We start from the raw sequence: 5,546 nt of genomic DNA, 5'->3' as shown, positions 1-5,546 counted from the left end.
CACTTGAGAATACGCATTGTTTTCCACCATGGAGGCAAAAGAGCTTTGTCTTTTGCTAAGGTCTGAAATGGTGGAGCTCAAGAAAGGTGCAGTGTGCGGCCTCGTCATTTGCTCTTCAATGTGTTGACTTTCTTCTTCTTCAGGAAAACGTAGATCTTAAAATTATTTTGGAACAAGAGAGGAATGTTCAGTTTAATTTTGGATAATCTGCTCACCAGGTGGCAATCTTTTATTGACAATTTTACCCATGAACTGCATTAGCATTCAATGTGCCCGGTGCTGTGCAGCATATATACAATGGACATCTAATATCTTTTAGATATGTTTTGCTCATCTTATAAGGAATGGGTCTCGAAACGTGGACCTCCAAATGTTGCAAAATTCCACTCCCAGCATGCCCGGAGTTGGAGTTTTGCAACATCTGGTGGGCCACAATATGGAGACCACCAATTTAAGACATTTAAACATATCTCCAGGTTGATATACCTTCCATGGACAGAAGTCTTACCAGGTTTTTCCTCCTTCCCATCTGACATGGTTGCGCTGCTGGATGTTCTGCTGAGATCTGATGGGGATAATTCATACACCAGATCATTGGTCTTGGTGTATCCCGGTAGAGTGTTGAAGATGGGTGACTGGAAAGAGGCTGATAATAGATGTGTGGAGGATGACAGGGGCTACAGAGGATGCAGTGAGCTGCTGGTTATCATGTATGATACAGAGACCCAGGTAGAGGAGACATTAGCTACTTCCTCCAACCTTGAACCTTCATAAACAGTTCTGTCTGACACCAGATGGACCTCTATTTGGTAACCATCTCATATCCATCTGTCCATGCATTTGTGCATCAGTATTTAAGGGGTTCTCCAACATAAGGTGACTTTAGTACTTATCTGCTAGACAGTAATGTAGATTCCTAGGAAGTATCTGTACTTGTTTTGGGGCTAAATGGCTATGTTGTGAGTTCACCATAACGCTGCTGCTTTCCTTTTGTGAAATTACTATTTCCTGTTGGAGTTCCCTCACTCCTAATACAAGTCCTAGGATCCCTTGTTTTTAAGTGTGAGGTGACTTTTTTCCCTCTCACACATAAGCCACCCTACCCATTGCAGCACAGCTGAGCTCCCTTCCATGCTGTGCTATTTTTAAAACTACAATTCCCTGCAGCCCTGCAGAGAAGGATCTCCCTCCCACCCAGGGCTCACTCCACTCATTAAAGAACAGGCATGTTCTTCTCAACACCTGACTCATGATGTAATGTCTCGGGCCGCACAGTAACCTGGGGAAAGCCCAAGACAACATTCATTTTGTATAGAAAAAAAGAATACGTTGAGTCAGCTCACCACTTGTAGAGTCCAGTATAGACACATCTGGAACATGTGCAGGGAAGCACGGAGTTGAACACTCGAGCCAGTTCTCAATTTAGGGATCTAAAAAAAAAAAAATAACAGTGTGTTCCAGCTCTCCTTAACCTCTTGGGGATGCAGGGCATATATGTACGCCCTGCATCCCAGGTCCTTGAGGATGCAGATGGTACCTGTATGCCCATGGGAATTCCGGTACCCGCCGCTCACCTGGTGGGGACCAGACCGGGATGCCTGCTGAAATTTTTCAGCAGGCATCCCGTGCAAAGCCCTGGGGGGGGGGGGGGGTCTTGAGACCCCCACATGTTGATGTGTCAATTCAGAACGGCAATTAGCAGTGACTCTGCATCAATCGGGTCTCCGGTGACCTGGTGACTAAGAAAAAATGGGTGATAGGTGCAGTCCAAGATGGCACCTATCACCCTTTACCAGCAGGAGTGAGGTGGCACAGGTGAATGACCGACTAATCACTCTCCTGCTGGGCGCCGGTGATCAGGGTGGCGATCGGGACCTTTCTTACCTCGGCGGAGGTTGGCGGTTGTCCCTTAAGGCTGCGGCAGGACCGATGATGGCAGGAACAGCGGCGGATGTGGCGGGATACAGGATACAGGAGGTGAGGCCTGTTCGCCTCCTGCTGTTGCTTAGCAACAACTCCCAGCATGCACAGCCAAGGGGCATGCTGTGAGTTGTAGTTCTGCAACAGCTGGAGGCACAACTAAAACTCACTGCATGCCCTTTGGCTGTCTGTGCATGCTATGAGTTATAGTTTTGCAACAGCTGGAGGCACCCTGTTTGGGAAACACTGTCATAGGGTATTTTTGGTATCGGAGGCAAGTGTAATGCTTGCATCCGGGTCCGTCCCAATATAATTCCCTTATTTAGGACTCAAATGTGCATGGAACTCTCTCACTTCGGAGCCACTGATCGCACTTCGGAGTCACTGATCGCAGTGCCGCGTGCTGTTAACCCTTTAGACGCAGCATTCAAAGTTGAACGCCACGTCTAAAGTGAAAGTAAACTAATGCAGTTTAGCTCAGGGGGCTGTTTGGGATGAAATCACGGCATCCCGAACAGCTGTAGGACAGCAGGAAGGGTCCCTTAACTTCCTCCTCGCTGTCCGATAGACAAATGACTGCTCAGTGCCTGAGATCCAGGCATGAGCAGTCAAGCGGCAGAATCATTGATCAATGGTTTCCTATGAGAAATTTAAAAGATCAGTGTGTGCAATGATATAGCCCCCTATCGGAGGTATCACATTGCAAAAAAAAAAAAAGTCTGGAGCCATCTAATACTACCATCTAAAGTGATCTTAAGTGTGATATCAAGAATTATACCATAATTCATTCACTACATCTTCTCACCAGCCTATTCTTTCATTTACAGGTTTGTCATCATTCATCTCATGAACAACTACCCCCATCATTGCATTGTCATGTATACTTAGTACTGTTATTTGGTATGTGTTTCTATTTTGTTTGATCACAACTTTTCACACCTGATTGCAATCCTCTGGCAATTTTCTGGCTCAGCCTAGCACTATATATTAGAGGCTATAGGTCTGGAGCCATCTAATACTGCCATCTAAAGTGCTCTTCAGTGTGATATCAAGAATTATACCAGAATTGAACCAGAAGGGAACAAAAGGTAACTAACTCAACATTATAACTACAAAAATAAGTCACTCTTTTTCATGAAAAAAAAAAAAAAAAAAAACATGCACACACTTATTACTTACATCATTGGAATACATTTTCTCTTCTATCCCCCACGTCATTCCATGGTACAGCACAGAAGTCGCTCCATCACTTCACCCAGCCATCTGCTCTCCCTCTTCTTTCTTCTGCTTTTAGCTGCTGGGGACATTGCTCCTGACCCTGGCCCACCTTTCTCTAATACTTCCTCTACACTACCTGCCTCTTGCGGAACCACTACAAACTTTAACTGCGCTCTCCTAAACTCTCGATCTGTGTGCAATAAGCTCACCCAGATTCATAACTTATTTCTCACTAATTCTCTTAATCTGCTGGCTCTCACAGAAACATGGATACAACCTTCTGACACTGCTTCTCTCGCTGCTTTATCTTATTGTGACCTTCACTTTTCCCATACCCCCAGATCTGACACCAGGCATGGTGGAGGTGTTGGGGTGCTCCTAGCCCCACAATGCACATTTCAAGTCATCCCCCCATTACCCTCACTCACATTTCCCTCTTTTGAGGTCCACACCCTCAGGCTCTTCCGCCCATTGTCTCTCAGAGTGGTGGTCATCTATCGTCCTCCTCGTTCTCCCCAAATGTTCCTGGATCATTTTGCCACCTGGCTCCCCCACTTTCTTTCCTCAGAAACACCTACACTCATCATGGGTGATTTTAATATCCCCATTGATACCCCAATCTCCTCTTCTGCCTCTCGGCTTCTGTCTCTAACCTCCTCCTTTGCCCTTTCACAGCTTACTGACTCTTCCACACACAAGGATGGGAATACTCTGGACTTGATCTCCTCTAGACTTTGCTCTGTCTCTAAATTCACTAATTCTCCTTTTGAGCTCTCTGACCACAACCTTCTCTCTTTCTCTATCAGTAACTCCTAGTCTCTTCCAGACACTCCAACCTTGTACACTTACAGAAACCTGCGTGCCATAAACACTTGTCAATTTATAGACATTCTACAATCTTCACTATCACCAATCTCTTCTCTCTCCTGCCCTAATCTAGCAGCCAAACATTACCATGACACCCTAAAGTCTACCCTGGATCAAATGGCACCCCCTAAAACACAAACCTCCCGACACAGACGGCAGCAACCCTGGCACATGCTAACAATCCGCTTTCTCAGGCGATGCTCTAGGTGTGCTTAACGTCTGTGGAGGAAAACCAAGACTTCTTCAGACTATCTGCACTATAAATTCATGCTTAAATCCTATTACTCCGCTCTTCATCTCGCCAAACAAACATATTTTACCTCCCTCATCTCCTCTCTGTCTAACAACCCAAAACGCCTTTTTTACACGTTCAACTCTCTCATTCGGCCTAAAATACAGACCACAATCACTTATCTCTGTGCTGAAGACCTGGCCAAATACTTCAAAACTAAAATCAATGACATTTGTGATGAAATCCTCTCCCAGTCCCCTAAAATATCTGATCCAATTCCCAGCTACGTCTCCTCTTCATCACTCTGTTTTTGAGCCTGTAACGGATGATGAGGTTTCCAAGCTCCTCTCCTCCGCCCGCCCCACTACCTGCTCTAGTGACCCCATGCCTTCACACCTCATCCAGTCTCTCTCTCCTGCTATCAGCTGTCACCTAACTAAAATCTTTAACCTCTCCCTCTCTTCAGGGGTATTTCCTTCCTCCTTCAAACACTCTATCATAACCCCACTATTGAAACAAACATCTCTGGACCAGTCCTGTGCAGCCAACTTTCGACCCGTCTCAAATCTCCCCTTTATCTCAAAACTCCTGGAACGCTTGGTCTACTCCCGCCTTATCCGCTATCTCTCCGAGAACTCTCTCCTTGACCCCTTACAGTCTGGTTTCCGCTCCCTTCACTCCACAGAAACGGCCCTAACCAAAGTCACTGACTATCTTCTGATGGCCAAATCAAATGGCAATTTCTCTTTACTGATTCTCTTGGACCTCTCTGCTGCTTTTGACACTGTGGATCCCCAACTCCTCCTCAGTAGTCTCCGCTCCATCGGTCTCAAGGACTCTTCTCTCGCCTGGTTTTCCTCCTATCTCTCTGGCTGCTTCTTTAGCGTCTTGTTTTCTGGCTCTACTTCTTCTCCTCTTTCCCTTGCTGTCGGGGTTCCCCAGGGATCGGTCCTAGGTCCTCTACTCTTTTCACTCTACACATCCCCCATTGGAAAAACAATCAATAGATTTGTTTTCCAGTACCACCTCTATGCTGATGACACCCAACTCTATACCTCTTCCTCCAACATCACCCCTGCACTCCTACAGAATACCAGTGACTGTCTCTCTGCTGTCTCAGACATCATGTCCTCTTTATATCTGAAACTAAAACTTTCGAAAACAGAATTTCTTGTTTTTTCTCCATCAACTGATACTGTACCTAACCCTGACATTTCCATCTCGGTATGTGGTACTACCATAACTCCCGGGCAGCAGGCTCGCTGTCTTGGAGTTATACTTGACTCTGATCTGTCTTTCACTCCCCATA

This window comes from Hyla sarda, chromosome 4 (assembly GCF_029499605.1).
Source record: "Hyla sarda isolate aHylSar1 chromosome 4, aHylSar1.hap1, whole genome shotgun sequence".
Classification (NCBI taxonomy): domain Eukaryota; kingdom Metazoa; phylum Chordata; class Amphibia; order Anura; family Hylidae; genus Hyla; species Hyla sarda.
Note: the sequence above shows the minus strand (reverse complement) of the source record.